The sequence below is a fragment of the Triticum aestivum genome, chromosome 4A (genome assembly GCF_018294505.1).
Source record: "Triticum aestivum cultivar Chinese Spring chromosome 4A, IWGSC CS RefSeq v2.1, whole genome shotgun sequence".
Taxonomy (NCBI): Eukaryota; Viridiplantae; Streptophyta; class Magnoliopsida; order Poales; family Poaceae; genus Triticum; species Triticum aestivum.
This window is the reverse complement of record NC_057803.1, coordinates 123,651,409-123,675,081: the sequence shown is the minus strand read 5'-3', so window position 1 is coordinate 123,675,081 and position 23,673 is coordinate 123,651,409. Positions and strand designations below refer to the sequence as shown.

At 45.8% G+C, this 23,673-nt stretch overlaps 1 pseudogene; it reads left to right on the top strand.

Moving 5' to 3' along the window:
* The first annotated feature begins 3,973 nt into the window (after positions 1–3,973).
* The window catches only part of LOC123081852 (desmethyl-deoxy-podophyllotoxin synthase-like), a 30,760-nt pseudogene continuing 11,060 nt past the window's right edge, over positions 3,974–23,673 (top strand).

The following is a 23,673-nucleotide window of genomic DNA, read 5'->3' as shown; positions in this document are numbered from 1 at the left end:
ATATGGTGTCAATCCATGATGTTGGCCTGGACAAAATTTCAATCGATATACATAAAAGAACGAACAGCAAGCATATACCACTCATTTAATAGTAGCCCAAGAACAACCACAGGGAAAATGTTGGAATGAGAGTCAATCCAATCTCGAGAATAGACACTTGACTGCAAGCCATCAAAATCAGATCAAGGCAAGACAAATCCTAGCACATGCATACATCGAGAATACGAATTGTCAGGGAGGCGTGGACCTTGTATTACCCACAAATTGATTATCCTGGTACTCCTCGAGCGACATGTCACGGTGTGCCTGCAACTGGTCAGCGAGGCTGACTGAAGAACACCGTGACGTGCGCCGGATCGAGCCCCTCCATTGCTCTTCGGAACACCTTCAGTGCCCACTGCGGGTTGTGCACCGAGTAGCATCGTGTCCGCCTAACCGGCGCCCCAAAAATCAGATGCCACACATCCACACGTCAGGTAGCGGTGGCGCGACCGTAAGGGAAGGAGGTGCGAACGTACCTGCGGCAAAGTGGTCACGGGCTTGTTTACCGGACGACTAGCAGTGAAAAGATGGGTGGTGGAGTGGTGCAGAGGAGCTCCACGCGCAGCAGCATCATGTCCACCGTTTTCTTCGCCTCTTCTCAGGCCAACTCCATCACGCGATCCCAAATAAACGTTCGATTTGGCCGGATTTTGTCCCTTTGAAGTGGCGATGCGGTCGCGCATGTCGCGTTTGTCCGCTGGGACGTGATTAAAAAAAACAAAACACTTAAATAAAATGTCTAAAAAAAGTAAATAAACGCACTTAAAAAAACTTAATATATATATATATATATATATAAAGATCACGGCCACAAAACGGCCCAGTTTTACGCCGCACTTAAACGGCCCGGTTTCATAATTAACATAAAAACAAAATAAAAAAGCCGCCCACGCGCTGTTGCCACGCCCATCCATGCCCTGGCCGTCGCCGTCGCCGTCTTCGGTGGCCGCCGGTGTCGTCGTAGTCGCTGCAGAGGTTGACGTAGTCCGGCGCGTCCAGAGATGGGCCGGCGGTCCGCAGTGCACGGGGGCGGCGGGCTGGAAGGTGGCCGGTGCGTGCACCACCTCCTCCCGAGGCGAGGCATCGCGCTCCGGCAACCTCGGCGGCGTGGGGCACCAGTTGCCCCCCACGGCGGCCGCCATCTGCTCCGCCGTGCACGACCAGGTCCACCCCAGGCCCACCAGGCCCTGGTGGAAAGCGACCACCGGCGGCTCCTCCATCACCTCCTCCTTCGGCTCGGGGATGGCGACGTCGCCGGCCGCAGAGAGGGCCATCGTCTCCTCGAGGCCCGACCATTGGCGCTCATTGTGCGTGTACATGGAGTCGTCCATGACACGCGCCATGATCCGGGCCTCCTCCTCCGCTGTCATGCGAGGAGGAGGAGGTGGCGATGGGGAAGGCGACGGCATGGGTGTCAGGCCGCGCACCCAAGTACGCCCGCGCACCTCCCGACGTGGCCGCCGCGGCCCCGACACCGTGCCGGCGAAGTACGACGCGCGTCGCACGTCGTGCTCGTCCTGGAGCCAAGTGTCACATAATACGGAGTCGGGGGCGTACCTCTCGTCGTGGAATAGGTCGTTGGGGAGGAGGAGGCGGCGGCGCTCGATCTCATTGTGCCTGGCACGGCCGCTCGCTGGCACCGGTGGGACGGGGACCCGGTCCGCAGAGAGGTGCCAGTTGTTGGGGAGGTGCACGTCGCTCCACGAGACCGGCGTCCTCGTCTCCCAGTACCGCCAGCACACATCGACGGCCAGGTACCGCCGATCGCGCTCGTCGGTGGCCCTAGGCGCGATAGTGAAGGGGGCAGGCGCGATAGTGAAGGGGGCAGGCGCGGGGGCTCGAATGGAGGAGTGCGGTGGTGATGCGGGCTCCTCCTTCTTGACGGAGCCACGGCGGCGTCCCGAGGAGGAGTCGGCCTCGCGGTCGTGCTTCCCCTTGCGGTCATGCTTCCAAAGGCCCATGGCTGCGGCCGGCCGGCAAGGTCAACGACGGGGAGCGGCTAGGGTTTCGAGGGGGTAGAGAGGGGCCAGAGTGGGAATATGGACGACGACCGGTCCACGGCTTCCCATTTAAGAAGGACGGCGACCCTTCGCAGTGCGGATGATAGGTGGGGCCACCCGTCCGTGCGCATTTATGTTAGCGAGTGGGAGGTAGGTGGCCGCCTGCCACGCGGCCCCGACGCGGACGTTCGAAGCGTCCGTTCGTTGTCCGCCGCGACCCAAACCCGGCGCAAATTTGCGCTCGAAATGGGTCGGCCCGGACACAAAACAGACCAGATGGGTCCGGACCGTCGCGCGTTGGGCCGCCCCGTTTGTCCGTTTTACCCCAAACGGACAGGGCCGGACAAAATAGGGTCGCGCGATGGAGTTGGCCTCAGGGCATGGCCAACGGGCTGCCCCATTGGTGCTACCCGGCAGGTCCAGCTCGGCTCAGTGTTTGCAAATCAGGTTCGGATGGTCCTCTGCACAAGAACCGGTCTCTTGCAGAGGAGGTAGCTACTATGTGAGAAAAGTATGATAAAAGGTGAAGAACGAAGGAGGTAGAGACGTAGACAGGAGAGAAGGACCGAGATGGGGACCACTAATGCGGGGTCTACTGATGGTTGCCTCCGTTGGTGAGGAAAAATGTAAATGGTAGCTTTAATATTTTAAGTCTAAATGAAGGCATGGGGCAGCATGAAGGTGATGCCTTCATTGTACATGCCCTCAGCTCTGCCGGGAAAATCTGCATAACGTCATGCCTACATCATCATTGTCTCTCTCTAGTTTCATCGGGCAAGTTGCCGGGCGTCGCTGCTTCGGTTGCTCTTGCCGGCGACGGTGTCGGGAGGATTCGCCTAGGTCGTGAGAGATGTTGGGGAGGGGAGGATCCGTCTTCACGGGCGAGAGGATCGGCGCGGGTGGCCACGAGGCGGGCGAGGGACGCGGAGGCATAGGCGGTGACATCGGTGTGTAGGGAAGCGAGGAGCTAGGAGATGTCGTCGTGCGCGACGGCGAGGAGAGGAGGGGGCAGCCTGAGTAGCGAAGGAAGGGAGGGAGATTCCGTCGTGTAAGGCTGAACCGGGCTTAGCCTTGGGCCGAGCAGGAGACGTGGCCCAATTACGTGAGTAGCTGCCCTTGCGACTTCAGGCCCAGTTCGCGGCGAACATAGTGTTTACTTCAGATCCGACGGCCACTAACATTTAACAAACGAAATCAAACGGCTAGAAATGCCTAATTCATAAGAGAGGACCGAGATTAGGTGCTCTGTCACGGTTTACTCGGCGCTCATGAGCAATTTCTGGATCTGTGTGATTAGCGATTGCCTGTAAATTCCTTTGCCCACGACCAAAAAATAGCACGGGTAGTTAAACCACAGCGCCTAATTACTCACGCAATTATGATGCATTACTCCCCCAGCCAATAATCAAGTTGTCACCGTGCATGCATTGGCTGCATACAGGCTGCTTTTCTGTTTCTCACCCTCTAATTAACACAACAGTTAATTCATTGCGCCTTAATACCCTTCATTTCTAAAAATATCTTTTTAGAGATTTCTATATGAACTACATACGAATGTATATAGTCGTATTTTAGAGTGTAGATTCACTCATTTTACTTCGTATGTAGTCTATATAGAATTTTTTTTAAAATATATTTAGAAACGGAGAAAGTACTATATAAGATTAGGCCCTCGAGTCAGAGACTCAAAGTGCAGCATCACCTTCACTCTACCACACTATGCCTTAGCTCAACACACGAGACCTCTCCATGGAGTAGTGGGCGTGTTACCTTTGCCTTCTCTTGGTTCTCCTCCTTCCTCTCCTTCTCTTCAAGCTCAACAGAAACACAGCGGCGGCAATAGCGGCGTGCGTCTGCCACCTGGTCCATGGCGGCTACCGCTCGCCGGCAGTCTTCATCACCCCTTCGGCAACCCTCTCATGCACCGTGTCATGGCCGACCTCGCTCACCGGCTTGACGCGCCTCTTATGTACCTCAAGCTCGGCAAGGTGCCGGTGATGGTGGCCACATCCCCTGGAGGCTGCCCGCGAGATCATGCATACACATGACGTTGTCTTCGCTACGCGACCAAGGAGCCCCACATTGAAGATCATGAACTCTGAAGGGCTGGTATTCGCTCCCTATGGCGCCTTGTGGCGGCAGCTTCGCAAGATTTGCATCCTCGAGCTTCTCAGTGTGCGCCGCGTGTAGTCGTTCCGCCACATCCGAGAGGATGAGGTCTGCCGACTCGTGGCCGCCGTCATGACGGCACCGCCCATGAAGCTCGTGAATGTGGGTGAGCGAATTGACATCCTCATCAAAGATTCAGCGGTTCGTGCCATGATCGGTGATTGCTCCCTAACTATAGCACCAGAACACTCCTGTCTGCTAGGACTACGTCGGTATTTCCCCAAAAAGGAAGGGATGATGTAGCACAGCGAAGGTAGGTATTTCCCTCTGTGATGAAACCAAGGTTATCGAACCAGTAGGAGAACCAAGCAACACAATGTAAACAACACATGCACACAAATAACAGCACCTTGCAACCCGACGTGTTAAAGGGGTTGTCAATCCCTTTCGGGTAATGATGCCAGAAATCTGTAGTAGATTGAAATAATAGATCGTAAATAAAATAAAGTGCAACAAAGTATTTTTGTATTTTTGGTTTAATAGATCTGAATAAAAATACAAAGGAAAAGTAGATCGCAAGCAAATATATGAGAAAGAAGACCCGGGAGCCGTAGGTTTCACTAGTGGCTTCTCTCGAGAAAGATAGCAAACAGTGGGTGAAGAAATTACTGTTGGGCAATTGATAGAACCTCAAATAATTATGACGATATCCAGGAAATGATCATTACATAAGCATCACGTCCAAGATTACTAGACCAACTCATGCCTGCATCTACTACTATTACTCCACACATCGACCGCTATCCAACATGCATCTAGTGTATTAAGTTCATGAAAAAACAGAGTAATGCAATAAGAATGATGACATGATGTAGATAAGATCCATTTATCTATTGCGTAGATATATATCCCATCGTTTTATCCTTAGTAGCAACGATACATACGTGTCGGTTCCCTTTCTTTCACTAGGATCAAGCACCGTAAGATCGAACCCACTACCGGGCACCTCTTCCAATTGCAAGATAAATAGATCAAGTTGGCCAAACAAAACCCAAATATTGGAGAAGAAATACGAGGCTATAAGAGATCATGCGTATAAGGTATCAAAGAAACTCAAATAACTTTCATGGATATAAAAAGATATGACTGATCATAAACCCAAAGTTCATCAGATCCCAACAAACACACCGCAAAAAGAGTTACATCATATGGATCTCGAAGAGACCATTGTATTGAGAATTCAGTGAGAGAGAGAAAGCCATCTAGCTACTAACTACGGACCCGAAGGTCTACAAAGAACCACTCACGCATCATCGGAGAGGCACCAATGGAGGTGGTGAACCCCATCCGAGATGGTGTCTAGATTGGATCTGGTGGTTCTGGACTTTGCGGCGGCTGGATGAATATTTCGTCGATGCTTCTAGGGTTCTGGTATTTTGGGGGTATTTACAGAGCAAAGAGGTGGTCCCGGGGGCACCCGAGGTGGGCACAACCCACCAGGGCGGGCCTGGGCCTCCTGGCATGCCCTGGTGGGTTGTCCCCTCCTCGGGAATCCCCCATGTGCAACCAGGGCCCAAAAATGTTCCTTCTGGTCCATAAAAAGTCTCCGTAAAGTTTTGTGGCATTTGGACTCCGTCTGATATTGATTTTCTGTTATGTAAAAAAACAGGAAAAAAACAGGAACTGTCACTTGGCACTATGTCAATAGGTTAGTATGCGAAAATGATATAAAATGATTATAAAACATCCAAGATTGATAATATAACAGCATGGAACAATAAAAAATTATAGATACGTTGGAGACGTATCAGCATCCCCAAGCTTAACTCCTAATCGTCCTCGAGTAGGTAAATGATGAAAATAGAATTTTTGATGTGGAGTGCTGTTCAATATGCCATATCATATTCTTTTCTTTATACCATGGGCATTTGGACTTTTTATGTGATTCAAAGCAATAGTCTAGTTTTGACATAATAATTTAGATACTCAAGCATATCAACAAGCAACCATGTGTTTCAAAATATCGATGCTAAAATAAGTTATCCCTAGAAAATCATATAGTCTTGTCATGCTCTGTCTTCTTAACACAAAGTATTTATCATGCACAACCCCGACGACAAGCCGAGCAATTGGTTCATACTTTTTAACATGCTTTATCTTTTTCAACTCTTACGCAATACATGAGCGCAAGCCGTGGATATAGCACTACGGGTGGAATAGAGTATGACGATAGGGGTAAATATAGAGAAGGCAAAAAAGTAAGAAAGTCTCACATTGATGCGGCTAACCAACGGGCGATGGAGATGCCCATCAATCGATATCAACGTGAGGAGTAGGGATTTCCATGCAACGAATGCACTAAGAGCTATAAGTGTATGAAAGCTCAATATGAAAACTAAGTGGGTGTGCATCTAATCCTATAATGAAAAATTCCCACTAGTATATGAAAGTGACAACATAGAAGACTCTCCATATGAAAAACATGGTGCTACTTTGAAGCACAAGTGTGGTAAAGGATATTAACAATGCCCCTTCTCTCTTTGTTTATTTATATATTTTTCTTTTTTTTCTTTTTCATCCCCCTTTTTTTCTCATTGTCCGGAGCCTCATCCTGACTTGTGGGGGAATCATAGTATCCATCATCCTTTCCTCACTGGGGCACTGCTCTAAAAATGAATAATGATGATCATCACACTTCTATTTACTTATAACTCAAAAGAAATAAAAACTACAACTCGATACCTATGACAAAGTATGACTCTATACGAATGCCTCTGGCATGTACCAGGATGTGCAATGATCTAGCGTAACATGTATGAAAAATGATGAACGGTGGCTGAGCCATAACTACTATGTCAGTTATATGATCATGCAAAGCAATATGATAATGAATGCTCAAGTCATCAAACGGAAGCGGTGGAAGTTGCATGGCAATATATCTCGGAATGGCCATGGAAAAGCCATAATAGGTAGGTATGGTGGTTGTTTTGAGGAAGATATAATAAGGCTTATGTGTGATAGAGCGTATCATATCACGGGGTTTGGATGCACCTGCGGAGATTGCACCACATCTCGATGTGAGAAAGGGCAATGCACGGTACCGTAGAGGCTAGCAAATTGCGAAAAGGTAAGAGTGTGTATAATCCATGGACTCACATTAGTCATAAAGAACTCATATACTTATTGAAAAAGTTTATTAGCCCTCGAAGCAAAGTACTACTACGCATGCCCCTAGGGGGATAGATTGGTAAAAAAATACCATCGCTTGTCTCCGACCGCCACTCTTAAGGAAGACAATAAAAAATAAATCATTCTCCAACATCATAGCATAACGAGAGACTATATGTGCATGCTTCGGGAATCACAAACCTTAACACCAATATTCCTACTAGAGCACAATTACACATCAAAATAACTCACATATCACATCATCATATCTCGAAACTATTACTAAGAATCAAGTTTATTTTGTCCAATGATCTTCATGACATTTTTTTCTTTTTCTTTATCCTTCTTGGATATCTATCACTTTGGGACTAATTTTCTTGTGTTGCTTTTCATAAGCTCAAACAAATATAAGTGAAGATCATGAGCATAACAAATTTTCTTTCTCTCAAAATAATTTAAGTGAAGCAAGAGAGAATTTCTTCAAAAATTTATTAACTCTCAAATAAATCTAAGTGAATCAAGAGAGCATTTCTTCAAAAATACTAAGCACATCGTGCTCAAAAAGATATAAGTGAAGCACTAGAGCAAGTCCTAGCTCCTAAAAGATTGAAGTGAAGCATAGAGAGCAATTCTAACAAGTAATGACATAATTTTGGCCCTCTCAAATAGGTGTGTCCAGCAAGGATTGATGACTTAAAACAAAAAATAAAACAAGCACAGACTCATATCATACAAGACGCTCCAAGAAAAACACATATCATGTGACGAATAAAAATATAGTTTCAAGTAAAATACCGATGATCGTTGGAAGAAAGCGGGGATGCCACTCGGGGGCATCCCCAAGATTAGTTGGTTGCTCATTCTTAGATAATAGCTTGGGATGCTGGGCCATACCCAAACTTAGGCTCTTCCATCCTTCCTTCATCCGTCTTAAGATAACCCAAAACTTGAAAACTTCAATCACACAAAACTCAACAAAACCTTCGTGAGATCCATTAGTATAAGAATAATAAATCACTACTATAAGTATTGTATCAAACTAATTCATATTTTGTTTTTGTATTATATCTACTATATTCCAACTTTTCTATGGCAAAAAATCATCAAAGAAAACCATAGAGCCATCAAAATAAGCACACAACACAAAGAAAACAGAATCTGTCAAAACAGAACAGTCTGTAGCAATCTGACTATTTCAAATACTTCGGTTACGCCAAAAATTCTGAAAAATTAGGACGCCCTGAACAATTTGTATATTGATCTACTCCAAGTGGAATGGGTATTTTATCGCTCCCTGGTAAAAATTGAAAATTAATTTCATGAGCGTAAAAGTTTCTATTTTTTAGCAAGATCAAACAACTATCACCCAAGAAGATCCTAAAGGCTTTACTTGGCACAAACACTAATTAAAACATTAAAAACACAATCATAACAGTAGCATAATTGTGCTAACACACAAAAACAGGAAGTAAAAAGCAAAAATAAAATTTATTCATTGGGTTGCCTCCCAACAAGTGCTATAGTTTTACGCCCTTAGCTAGGCATAAAGCAAGGATCTAAGTTTTGTCATCTTTGTCCAACTCTTCAATCAAACACTTAGAATCCGTCAAAGATTTATCATAAAGACCTTAAATAACAATACTCCTTGGATTAAATTTAAATATTTCATTCTTACAAAAAGGATCTCTTATCACTTTAACAAAGTCTGGATGGATGCTAATCATCTTAAGGTCTCCCTTATCATTATTACTAGAAGATGCACCCTTGTTCCTAGATCTCCTACTATTTATGGGAGTTTCCGCAATAATTTTAGTGGTGTTGAAATCCGTGCTTAGATTACTAAAGATTTCTTCCAATTTATCGATCCAAGACGGGCTTTCTTCTATTCTTTCATGGAATAAGGTACCCCTCTCTTTTAACAACTTCAAAATATCGCCCGCTTTTGACCCAAAATTAGTAGCAAAATTATGCACCTTTTTATGTATAATTTCCATATGATCTTCGGTGAGCATTTTATTTTCTATAGCATCTAGTCTTTCCATGACATGCTCAAGAGTCAAAATTGTTTCATTAACCATAAGAGGTGGTGAGCCCACTAAATTTCCCATAGCATTAAGAGTATCACAAGGAGGACTCACTAAGAAATTTCTACCGGTTATCATATCAAGGATGAATCTATACCAAGTGGTGATTCCAACATAAAAACAATGCAGAAGCACAACGGTAGATTGCTTACGGGCTGATCTACTATGAGCATTGCAAATTCTATAGCAAACATCTTTCAAATTTTCTCCTCCCCTTTGTTTAAAGTTGAGAACCTCGTCCCCGGGAGTGCAAGCAATAGAGGAAGAACTATCCATAACAGCAAACAAGGATGCACGCAAAAACAGATCCGGCAAGAAAACGGCAAATGGAAAAAGAGGGACGAATAAAACGACAAATTTTTGTGAAGTGGGGGAGAGGAAAACTGTGGGGACCCCGACTCATAAGTCGTGATCACCGAATGCACGTGTACAGTGATCCCAGAGATCAATGCTCACTGAACACACAGAAGCTGAATAACAAGAGTCTTACATCCATACATACCGTATTACACAAGTAGGACCATTATGGTCAAGTCTTGAGTATAACATCACAGCGGAAATCTTCATCGATAACTTGGACCCATGCCATCTGCCTTAACCCTACAGGCATTCTGACTGGGAAGCGTCCTAGCTCGCATGTTCGTCACCGAGGTACTCTTCTTCATATCATGTTCTTTCATGCCTGGCCAATAAAATACCAGTGGCAAGCCAATGAGTACTTTGAATGTACTCGCAAGCAACCCATGTTTTGGTTCAAGATACAACAATGCATGATATAGGTAATTTTTTTGCGGAAAGCTAGTTTTTGAGTGCAATGACATGTTCAACAACTTGTAAGACATGCATCAGGAGAATTCAAGTAACCAAGAGGACAGGTTACAGATATCAACACAAAGGGAGTGGGCTCCAACCCAACTCATCCATGTCAAGTCCTTTGACTTGACCCAAGTAGTTCTTCCCACACACACTGGTTTGTAAACAAGTGGACGTAGCCCAAGAGCGGTTACCCAACTGTCCTTTGACTTGACCCAAGTAGTTCTTCCCACACACACTGGTTTGTAAACAAGTGGACGTAGCCCAAGAGAGGTTACCCAACTGTCCTTGACCGTGGACACGGCTATTCGAATAGTTTTACACTCTGCAGAGGTTGCACACTTTACCCACAAGATCCGGGGAACTTCCGTGTCATCCACAACCCGCGGTACCTCAAGTACCCGGGGTAAGCACCCGATCACTATCTTTCCCTAGACGACACTAACATGGAGTCCACTCGATTGGTAGTAACCCCCGTGCCCAACATTTCACAACTTAAAATTATGGAGCCTCGCTCCCATATTCATCACATACCACTAGCACGGGGTACCAACGGTGTGTCCGGTGCCCCATAAAAATGTTCTTGGACGCCCTACTTGGCACGACCCCGTCCCGAGAGAGAGCACCAACTCTCCCCCGTCACTAGTAATGCGGGCTCCAAGCTAGTATCGGCCTAGGTAATCAATAATGCCCTTTCCCATACAAGGGTAGAGTGGTTGCGCATGTAAGGTTGGAATAACGGTCGCAACTTAAACCAATCCATTTTGAAAAACAACACACACACTTGCCTCGGTACACCACTTTGTCATCAAGTGGTTACCCAACTCATCATCTCCCTCAGGCATAAGTGGCACCCGACGGGGTTTTCGAAAAGTCCTTTGAAAATACTTTGTCTCCATCACCATGCATATCCCCATCCCTTTTGCGTAGCACTACTTAGCATCCTATCTACTCCCACCGGCATAACCCTCATAAGGAGGTAGGGTCATGCACAATGCAAGTATCAACGAGGAGGTAACAGAGGCAACCCATCAAAGTGGTTACCATCTCATCATGATTCCGATGCAACACTAATAAAGTGCTATATGACACGCATAAAAAGGGATTCATAAATATGGTTAAAGGGCAGCTTACCTGTTTTAACAAAGTCTTCGAGGTCTTCAAATATCTCTGGTCTAACTCCAAGCATTTCGTCTACTTCGTCAACTATCGTTGAAAGCAACCATAATAAGCAACACAACAAGGCAGGGAATTAAAGTGCTCTAAAAATATTAATTTGACTTTTCTAGGACATCTCTGGTTATATGAAAATTAACCAGAGTGGTTTCATTGGAATTGGGTCAGTGGATATTTCTAAACATTTGGATATGATGGAATCAAGGGGTTTACGGATTTGCAAGAGGTGTACAGAAATATTATTTTGAAAAATGAGCAAGGATACCCATTTAACAAGGCATGATTTTAGAAGCATCTAGGAGTTGCTTTCACTGGTTTTGGAGTTCAAATGATTTCTCTATGAATTTGCAAAGTTGGCTATATATGAAGAAATAGACCATTATTTGAGGTGATACAGAAAGTATTAGTAAAAATGTTCAAAAACTAAGTTTTGAACTTATAGACATCTAGGATTTTGAATCATGGAATTTGGATCAAAAATGGGCTCTCTGTGATTTTCTAAAGTTTATCACAGAAATGGAAAAAATAGGATTTTGATAAATATTTGTGAAATAGACACTTGTGGAAAAATGTGCAAATGGCACCATGAGATAGGGCATGATTTTAGAAACTACTAGAAATTTGAATCATCAAATTTGGAGGTAATATGAATATTTGGGAGATTTTACAAATTATCTGGGAAAACAAAATAAGAAAAAGACTATACCCTTATTCTACGCACTGGGCGAGAGATAGGCATGGGCCGGCCCAGCTGCACGGCTACGCGCGGGCGGTCGACGCAGGAGGTGTACTCGAGGGAAATACGCCTTCCTCGAGCGAAGGCGTCAGCGGGCAGAGCCCGTGTCCACTTAACGAGGTGGGGCCCTCCTATCAGGTTCGTCCTCCACCTCCCGCGCGGGTGTGGCAGGAGATAGAGGAGGCTCTCGACGCCGGTCGCCGGTGCTACAGGGCATCTCCGGCGATGTTCTGCCCACCGGCGTGCTCAGGGGACCCGACCGCGTCCAACCGTGGGTGGCACGGTCGCCCAGGGGCACCGGGTCAAGCAAGGCGTCGACTGCGGCGGACGAGGCTGGCGGTGGTGATGCAGCTCGATGGAACAGCCACAGGGAGGAGGGGGAGAAGCACGGGAGGGGCTCGCGGTGACGGTGTAGGTGCTCTAGTGCGGTCTAGAGGGGAGGAGGAGGAGTGGTGGGTGCGAATTTAGGCGGAGGCCGACGGCAAGGCTCCGCCCATGGTGGCGGATGGAGAGCACGAGGAGGGGAGTGGGTTGGTCCAGGGGGTCGCTGGGAGGGAGAGAGAGCGAACGGAGGCCAGAAAGGGCCCGGGGGTGGCCTTTTATGGCGGGGCGATGGTGCACCGTGGGCTCGTGCGCCGGCGAGCTCGTGCTCATCGCTACGGGCCTTGGGAAGGTGCTGCGCCGAGTCTAGGGACTTCGTGGAGGTGGACTACGCCCAGGGGGAGAAGAGAGGGAGCGGGGAATGCGTCAAAGCGGGTCCCCGCCGCGGCCAGCGACTGGCGTGCTCGGGCGGCGCTCTGTCCGCATGCGAGGAGAGTCGGAGGGGGAGAGAGAGGAGGGGGACGATAGTGTAGCGACCTGCGGACGTCGAGGTGACCTTGGGGGACACGAGGGGGAGGCCCTAGGTGGCCGGAGGCGGTTGGAAGGGGGCGGCTACAGTGCGGGTGTGCACCGTAGCGTGTTCTGGAGCACGCCAATTGCATGTCAGGGCATGCCTTTGGCTTGTAGTGCGTGGCCACTTGTGTCTATGTTGTTTAGGGAGGAGTAAACAAAGGGGAGAGGGCCTTGGATGCCCTGGACAGCCAGTAGGAGAGGAGAGAGGTTGAGGGAGAGAGGGAAATGGGCTGTCCAGAGAGAGAAAATGGGGTTTTACCCCTCCAATAATTGAGCAATGACCAGGGGAGAGTTACTGCAGGTAGGAGAAGACTAGGAGGAGCTGTGGTAAAAAGTTGAGCTCAAGGAGATTAGTGGAAGGGGTCAAAATGGTGTTTTTGGAAAAATGGCAGAAGGTGTTTGATGATGGTTTGGGCCAACAGATGATTTCCTACTGCCATGAGACTCCACAGGTTGAAGGAAAACATATAATTAGGGCCTTCTACCAATCTGGAGCTGATTTGGGCAAAGTTGCCAATGCAACTTTTGTAAACTTTAGAAATGAGCAGAAATAGACTTGTGTAGATCTAGTTGAGCATAACACTTCTCCTTGATGCACTACTTGGTGTAGTGGCCTCATTTGGTCATGTGAACATGCTCACAAAAGTTGGGGTTAAGGGGAGAAAGTTGGTAGTACAAACTTGCTCAAATTAGGTTCTGAACAGAAAGGGTTATGGGGCATTTTGGTGGACCATAATGACCTTGATTGAAGTGAGGCTTTGCAAGATCATCACAATATGCATTTGTGACTTACTGGATTTTTCTTGGATTTTTATGGAAATATTTCCTGTAGAAATATTTCAAATCCTTGAAATGGGCAGAAATGGTTTTGGGAGGTTTTGTTCAATATTTTGAACATGACCATGTGTTGAAACTCTTATATATGAAAAATATATGTCCACTGAGGTTCCCTGATTTTTGTCAAATATTTTTAAAATAATAAAATAATTTTTCCCTATTAAAGACCATTTCTGGCCTTTAGAAAAAGCTTTTAAATAAAATAGGAAAATAACTTTTAAAATTATATTTTTGGGGTTTATGGGAATCCTATATCTAATAGGTTTCAAATATACCTTTTGAAATATTTTTCATACCCCAAATCAGGTACTTGCAGTGGAAACCTCAATCCAGGGGTTTTTGGAAAACTAATTTTTGGAAATACTTTTTGGCCAAATTATTTTTGTAAGAAAATACTATATTGCTCTATACACATGGCATGATCATTGGGCAGAAGTTTGGGGCAAGGAGATGAAGTATAGAAGGTGGAGTTGTGTTGACTTTAAAGAGCACTTGAAAACACAGAGAGAAAACCAACTCCAAATAAAAGCCAAATAATGCAAAAGTTTTTGTCAAACCACACTTTATCAAGATTTATTAGCTTAAGTGTTGTGGCATGAAAATCAGGGTGTGACAGACCTACCCCCCTTACAAGAATCTCGTCCCCGAGATTCCCAGACTAGGCGCGGAAAGGAATACGGAAACTTGGATTTGGGGTAGTCTTCACGTCCTCATACTGCTTCTGCTTCCGTTTGGTGCTCCACTGAACCCTGAAGTACTCGATGGCGTGGCTTCGTGTTCGTCGTCCTGCTTGATCCAGATTTCAATTGGGGTCTCCCGTGTAGGTCATATTGGGTTGGAGGTCGATGGCTCGGTGATCGATGTCCTTGTAGAGGTCGGGCTAGTTAGGAAGTTGGAAACGTTTCCGGAGTGGTGTCGTGTGGAAAAACGTTGTGCAAAGTGGGTGACTCAGGTGATAACTCTAGCTGGTAGCCGTCTATTCTTCACCTTGCAGTGATCTTGGAGAGGGCCAATAAATCTTTGTGTGAGCTTCCCTTTGACATGGAAATGCTTGGTTCCTTTGAGAGAAGTGGCTTGCAGATACACCTGGTCTTTGATGAGAAATTTCACTCCTTGACGATGGTGGTTGGTGTAGTTCTTCCTCCTTGACATGGCGGTCTTCAAATGTTCCTTGACTAGCCGAATGGCTCTTCTTCCATCTTCGGGTAGACAAGTATGTCATCAAGGAAGGATGGCAACTAACTTGTCCAAGCACTCCATGAAGTCTATGGGGTACGTAAGGTGGGCTGAGGCATTGGTGATGGTCACGGTTGAGCATTGGCCAAGGTCTTATCGATCTAGAGCCAAAGCCCAAGGTCAGGATCCGACCATGTTGTGGCTTGGTAAGGCGTAAGGGTTTCAAGGATCTAGTGTGCGAGCGAACGTTTGTCACCTTATCCTTAAGCACGGTTCCTGAGATGCCGGTTGTTCTATCTAGTCCTTTAAACAAATAACCTTATACCACCGAAAGCATCAACTCTTGTGCTATATTAGGATGATAATGTGCTTGTTCACTATGTCCACTAGTTCCATAATGAACCCAGTGCTGTGCAAGGTTATAGAGGCTTAACTGGTTCTCTTGCAATTCTATGGGTTAAGCACATGGTTAAGGACTCGAGCTGGGGTATCTCGTGAAGTCTCGAAGGGTCTAAGAATGGGTTTCTAGTCTGGGGGGTTAAACATGACTCTACGGGGTTTTACTTGGTCGAGGAGGCTGTAGAAAAGTTCTTCAGTGCTAGTTGGTCGTCGAAGTAGACTCCTTTGTGCATCTTGTCTTGCTGGTCTTGAAAGTGCAAATATCCCTAGGTGGTTTTGGTAATTCATAACAACATATAGCTCATTGAACTAATGCTATTCCAAGATGATTATTTCAGGAAAGCTCAATGATTGGCATGGCATGGATGTGAAAGTGGAACCCTCAAAATGCTAAGGACAAAGGATTGGCTCAAGATCAAAAGCTCAAGACTCTTCATTTTATATTTTAGTGATCCAAGATCACATTGAGTCTTTAGGAAAAGCCAATACTATCAAGGAGGGATGAGGTGTTGCTTAATGAGCCTCTTGCTTCATGTGCTTAGTGATATGCTCCAAAACCCTCAACTACTTTCCCATATCCACATATGACCTAAACCCTAAGCCAAACTCGGTCCTACCGATTCTTCCTATCCGGCGCCACCGAGTTTCACTTGTCATTAGCCACTGCCAAACCCTAGCAATTCGGTCCTACCGATAAGGGATCTCGGTCTCACCGAGATGGGGTTGCAAACTCTCTGTTTCCCTTTCGTAACTTTTCGGTCTCACCGAAAGAGCGAATCGGTCCCACCGAGATTGCAATGTAAACTCAGTGTTTCCCCTTTGTAACTTTTCGGTCTCACCGAGTTCCACTCGGTCTCACCGAAAGAGCAAATCGGTCCCACCGAGTTTGCCTGACCAACTCTCTGGTTAGCTAATTACCAAATTCGGTCTCACCGAGTTTGTGTAATCGGTCTCACCGAGATTACGTTATGCCCAAACCCTAACCATATCGGTCCTACCGAGTTGCATGTCAGTCCCACCGAAAATCTCTAACGGTCACTAGGTTTACATTTTCGGTCCGACCGAGTTTATTGATTCGGTCCCACCGAGATTGGAAAACTGTGTAACGGTTGGATTTTGTGTGGAGGCTATATATACCCCTCCACCTTCTTCTCATTCGATGAGAGAGCCATCAGAACACACACACCATTCCAACTCATATGTTCTGAGAGAGAACCACCTACTCATGTGTTGAGACCAAGATATTCCATTCCTACCATATGAATCTTGATCTCTAGCCTTCCCAAGTTGCTTTCCACTCAAATCTTCTTTCCACCAAATCCAAATCCTATGAGAGAGAGTTGAGTGTTGGGGAGACTATCATTTGAAGCACAAGAGCAAGGAGTTCATTACCTACACACCATTTGTTACTTCTTGGAGAGTGGTGTCTCCTAGATTGGCTAGGTGTCACTTGGGAGCCTCCGACAAGATTGTGGAGTTGAACCAAGGAGTTTGTAAGGGCAAGGAGATCGCCTACTTCGTGAAGATCTACCGCTAGTGAGGCAAGTCCTGTGTGGGCGATGGCCATGGTGGGATAGACAAGGTTGCTTCTTCGTGGACCCTTTGTGGGTGGTTGCTTCTTCGTGGACCCTTCGTGGGTGGAGCCCTGTGTGGACTCGCGCAACCGTTACCCTTGGGTGGAGCCCTGTGTGGACTCGCGCAACCGTTACCCTTCGTGGGTTGAAGTCTCCATCAACGTGGATGTAGGATAGCACCACCTATCCGAACCACGGGAAAAACATCCGTGTCTCCAATAGCGTTTGAATTCTCCAAACCCTTCCCTTTACATTCTTGCAAGTTGCATGCTTTACTTTCCGCTGCCTATATACTCTTTGCATGCTTGCTTGAATTATGTGATGATTGCTTGACTTGTCCTAAATTAGCTAAAATCTGCCAAGAACTAAAATTGGGAAAAGGTTAAGTTTTTATTTGGTCAAGTAGTCTAATCACCCCCCCTCTAGACATACTTTCGATCCTACAAGTGGTATCAGAGCTTTGGTCTCCATTTGCTTTGATCTCCATAGCTTTTGGTGGTCATAGCCTTGGTTTCACAACCTAGGAGAGTATGGCGTCTAGCGAGGGAAATTATCACCGTAGAGGTCCTTACTTTGATGGTACTAATTTTGCTAGTTGGAAGCATAAAATGAAAATGCATATTCTTGGACATAACCCCGCCGTTTGGGCTATTGTGTGTGTTGGTTTGCAAGGTGACTTCTTTGATGGGAGAGAACCAAACCGTGAAGCTACCGCGGATGAGTTGAAGATGTTGCAATACAATGCTCAAGCTTGTGATATTCTCTTCAACGGATTGTGCCCCGAAGAATTCAACAAAATCAGCCGCCTTGAGAATGCAAAGGAAATTTGGGACACTTTGATTGATATGCACGAAGGTACCGACTCCGTCAAGGAATCCAAGTTGGATGTGCTTCAAAGCCAACTTGACAAGTTCAAGATGAAGGATGGTGAAGGTGTCGCTGAAATGTACTCTAGGCTTGCTCTCATCACAAATGAGATTGCCGGCTTAGGAAGTGAAGAGATGACCGATAAATTCATCATCAAGAAGATTCTAAGAGCCTTGGATGGAAAATATGATACCGTGTGCACATTGATCCAAATGATGCCCAATTACAAAGATCTCAAGCCAACGGAGGTGATTGGAAGAATTGTTGCTCATGAGATGTCACTTAAGGATAAAGAGGAACTTCACAACAAATCAAGTGGTGCCTATAAAGCCTCATGTGAAGCCCCTACATCATCAAGTGAGAAACAAGACTTCAATGAAGAATTGAGCTTAATGGTGAAGAACTTCAACAAGTTCTACAGGAGTAGAAGCAAAGAGAGAAGCTCCAAGTCAAGGTCCTACAATGACAAAAGATCTTCTAGTCGAGAGCGAAACTGCTACAATTGTGGAAGACCCGGACACTATTCCAATGAGTGTACGGCTCCCTACAAGAGAAGAGAAGATTCTCCAAAAAGAAGAAGCAAAGAATCACCACCAAGAGAAAGAAGGAGTAGAGATGATCGTTATGAACGAAGACCCTCATGGAGAAGCAAGGATTTAGAAAGAAAGGACACGTCATCAAGGAGCTACACAAAACGAAGACATCAAGCTCATGTTGGTGAATGGGTATCCGGCTCCGACTCCGACAACCACTCCGAGAGAAGCTATCACTCTGACTCCGAATATACTCAAGATGAAGGTGTTGCCGGTCTAGCACTTGTGACAACCAACTCCTACGACATATTTGACTCACCAAATGAAGGAGTTGGAACATGATTCATGGCTAAAGGCCCAAAGGTATCACACCCCGAGTATGTTGATTTCAATAGTGATGAAGATGACTTGTTAGGTGATGATGATTTACTTGTTGACAACTCTATTGATGAATACTGTGATGAAACATCAATTAATCATGCTAACCAAGATAAAACGAATGACAATGATAAGGAGAAGATTGATTCTCTAACTAAAGAACTAAACACTCTTAAGTTAGCTCATGAAACTATCTTCGAAGATCATCGAGAACTTTTAAGAGCTCATGAGAAATTACGCTTTGAAAAGCTCAATCTTGAGCAAGAGCATGAGTTCTTAAAAGCAATCAATGATGATCTCCGCAAGAAAAGTTCTTCTTACATTGCCAAGCGTTTACTCTTATCCACTTACATGCCTCAAGTCAAGTCTAGTAACAAGAACAAGAAAGATTCTTCCTCTAGTAGTAACAATAATCATGCTAAATCCAATATTGTTGCTTCTAGTAGTTCTCTTGATTCCACTAATGATTCTCTTAGCCAAGTTACACTTGAGCAAGAAAATAGCTTATTGAAGGGAATTATAGAGAAAGGAGTGTACAAAAGCCTTGCCGGGAGTAAGCAATTCGAGGAAATTGTGCGCAAGCAAGGATGGCACCGGAAGAATCAAGGTGTTGGTTTTGAACGAAAGTTCAATTCCAATGGAGTTGAGTGGGAAGAAGATCAATACCCCAAGACAAAGTTTGTCCCTCAACAAGAGAAGTATACTTCTTTCAAGGGGACACAAGCTCAAGATGATCTTCCACCACAAGACTACAAGCAAAAAGGCAAGGACAAGCTTCAAGAGGAAATTGATGCATTTGAAGAAGCTCCAAAGACCTTAGTCAAGTGGATTCCCAAGACTACTTCAAGTTCCACTTCATCAAGTACGACTACAACTCCAAGGATTCCCATCAAGATGGTGTGGATCCAAAAGAAGAAGAACTAGAGAGTTCTTGAGGGTGACTCCGCCAACATACTTCACTCTTATCATTTTGGCAAGAACAAGTGCAATCAACTTCCACATCTTGCACTAGTTCAAGGAGTCACAAACCCTCTTGTTGGTAAGACAAGGGACAAGGTAACCTAAAAGTTTTCATGGACATCATCTTTTGTGTGCATCACTCTATGTCTATGGATATCCTTGTTTGTTCCTTGTGGGACTAACCCATGTAGGTATTGAAAGTGCAATTCACTCAAATGGATAGCTCCAAGAGATCTACATCAACATTGAGCATCCACATCTTCAATATCTACATGAAGTCATCATCGACAAAACCCAAGGTTAGTTCATCCCTCTTAGGGGGGATATCACATCTAGGGGGAGCTTTACTCTAAGACTTGAGCTAAAGCAACTCTAAAGATGTGAACAAAACAATGCTTTATGTAAAAGTGGTAACCCCACTTGAGCTTAAACGATGAGTATGACCTATGATCAAGTGTTCTCACTTGACTCCTAAGTCAATATACTCATATATAGATGACCTAGTCATCGCAAATTGCTTGATAGATGCTAGAATTGGTTGTGCATGCCTTGCCACATATTTCATTTGCCATCTTATTGTGTGAGCATGCTGGTTGCATATTTTACTCATTCGAGGACATCCACTTGTTGTTTTGATTGTTTGGTTTTATCTTCTTTTGCCAAGTGGATGGACAAGAATGCCTAAGAACCTCCTCTAGCTATCTATGCTTTTCTCGTCTCAAACTCTATTCATGCTGCATCACAAAATTTGATCAAGTCAGATTCGAACCACTCTGTGTGAGGAGCGCTCGGAGTCCCCGATTCGTCATAGACTTAAACTTCCAAAACCTCTTTATGATTCTCGGTCTGACCGATACTCCACTTTCGGTCCTACCGAGATCATTAAGTTGATCTAGGTTTTCGATCTCGGTGCAACCGATTTGAACATTTCGGTCACACCGAGTTTCAGTAACTGCTTGCAGTTATGAATCTCGGTGCCACCGAGTTGTTCCACTCGGTCACACCGACAGGGTCGGGCTATATATAGTCACGGGCAAAATTTTGGAAATTTCTCCGAACCCCTTCGCCCGCGCGATAGCCTGCTCTGCCCTCGTGGTCTCCGGATCGTCTTCTCGCCGCCAGCAGCCTCCAGTCGCTGGTCTCCGTCGCCGTCAACGGGAATTCTGCCCCGCCGTTGCCGCCGTAGCAAGTCCCCGCCGAACTAGGGTATGGACTTGATCTTGTGCTATTCCCCAATCTGATTCCTAGCACATTGTGATCATATTGATTCTAGCCACGATTGAAACACTCATATCCAGTCAAAACGCTCATAGATTAGGTTTGATTCGAAAATTCTAGGTTTAGGTTTCCGCCGAAACTATCTCGGACCCACCGAGTTGAAAAACTCGGTCCCACCGATTTGGCTTATGCCATTGCACAAGTGAGACTCGGTCTGACCGAGAATTACTTATCGGTGTGACCGATTTTTGAACTCAGTGAAACCCTAGCAGTCTCGGTGCCACCGAACTGTGACTCGGTCCTACCGAGTTCACTAGTTTAGGTTCCAAAACTGCTTCGGTATCACCGAGTTTGAAAATCGGTAGATCTGAGATGATTTCAGTGAGAAACTAAAACTAAGTTTTTGGATCATTCTTTTGCAAAAATCTCTGCATTTTGTGATGCTCATCCACTCTATCTCTTCTATAATCTATTCACAGGGTCAGCAGTCAGTTTGCAGCATGTCTGATCAAAGTGATAGCCAAAATATGTCAGAGTAGCAAGTGGTGATGAGTGAGGGCACTAGTCCCTCAAGTTCTTCTGATGAAGGCAGCAGGAGCACTCCTAGCAATTTGCCAAAGGCTGCCACGAGACAGAGGAAGAAGAGAACTTCAGACTCTGAAGATGAGGACTATGTGGCAGAGGAAGAGGCCACTTCCAAGAGAATTGAGCCAGCTCAAGGCACTAAGCCAGGTCTGAAAATCAAAAGGCCAGTAGGCAGGCAACCAATGTCAAAGGCCAGAATGTCAACTGAGAAGCCCATAGAGCCAGTTGCAGCTGAGGGCAAGAAAAGAAAGGAAAGGGTGAAGAAGACTGTGGCTAGAGTGCTTGGCAAAGCTTCCATCATGGAAGAGGAAGAAGAAGAAGAGGCAGCTGCACCAGCGCCCAAGGCACCCAAGCTAATGGGAGATGCCATAAAATCAGGGGGAGCTGCTTCCAAGGCCAAGTCAGCTCCAAAGCCAAAGCTTAAGAGAAATACAAGGAGCATTCCTGCAGCTGAGAAGAACAAGGCCCCAGTGCCTGAGACTGTTGCTGAAGAAGAGGAAGAGAATGTCCTGAGAAAGCTAAAGCCCAAGATCCCAGACCACAACGATGCTCATCCTGTAGCTGAGGATATGAAGCTTAGGAGAGATTCAGGGCTGAGGAAATGGAGAGAAGCAGACCCATATGCTTCAAGGAGAAGGACAACAGTGGACTACTGATTTCACACCAAGGAGCAACAAGATTTCTATGAGACTGTGCTGCTAGATAAGAAGCCCATTGTATGTGATATGAGATGGGTCAACTGGGAATATATCAAGGAAAACGAGGAGCACTATCCTGGAGTGCAAGACAGCTTCATAGCTTGTGGAGTAGCTGACTTTGTTGGGAAGAAGCTCACAAAGTGGAACGAGGAGCTTATCATGCAGTTCTACTCCACGACACACTTTTATCTAGATGGGAGGATCACATGGATGTCTGAGGGTACGAGGTACCAATCCACAGTTGCTGAGTGGGCACAGATCATTAATGCCCCAAAGGAGCAAGATGATGACTTGGATATCTATGCCAAGAAGAAGATGGACCATAACTCCATGTCCAATATGTACAAGGAAATTCCCAATGAAGCTCTTGACACCTTCAAATTTGGGTCTGTGCGTTACCTTCTGTCAGGACTGCCTACGATCAATTGGATACTAAGGCACACCTTACTGCCCAAGTCTGGAGATCACAAGATGATCAGAGGCCATGCTATCAACTTGCTACATGTGTTTGATGTGCCTCAGAAGTTCAAGGTGATGAGCCTCATAGTGGAAACAATCAAGAGGACTGCAGCAGATCAGAAGAGGAGCTGCGGATATGCCCCTCAAATTCAGGAGCTCATCAACTCCAAGATGGGCACGGGCATATATCTATTGGACAAGGAACACCTGCCCATCCGTCCAGATTTCAAGGACAATCAAGTTGTCATGACTGAGAACGAGCCATCATCTGCCCAAGCATATGCAAAGAAGGAGAAGGCAAGGAAGGAGAAAGCTGCCAAGATGCCTACTCAAGAGGAGGCATCTGTGTATTTCTTGAAGACTAAACAAGAGCAGCTTGGTTACTTGATTGCATCCATGCCAAGGATTGAGCAAAGTCTGGCCACCCTCACTCAGAATCAGTAGAGCCTAGAGAGAATCATGGAACAAAAGTTCTATGACTTGGATGTCAAAGTAACGGAAGTTCAGTCTGCAGTGGAGCAGCTCCAGGAGGACATGCAGGAGAGGAGAGGCAGGACTACCACTCATGCCTTTTCCAGAGTGCCATGAGGCCCGAGGTCACCTGCCGTGCCAGTTGCTGACACCAGAGCCATCACTTCAGCACCAGCTACAGTCTTAGCTCCTTCGTCTACTTCAGCTCCAACTCCAGCGTCTACTTCAGCATCTACCGAAGCCTTCGTCCTTGGAGTGATCCGGACTCCACCACCACCAGAAGATCAAGCCTGAGCGTCGATTTAGCACTATGCATTTTCTAGGAACTTTTTGGTAACTTGTTGCCAAAGGGGGAGAAGATGTATAGATCATAGGCTTCGAGAGAGAGAGTGTTGCTTTTCTCTCTTGCTTTATTTGGTGGTTTTTCGAACTTGTTTGCTTTTGAGTGCTTGAGATACTACGTCATTATTTGTGAGACATTGATGATCATGTGTTT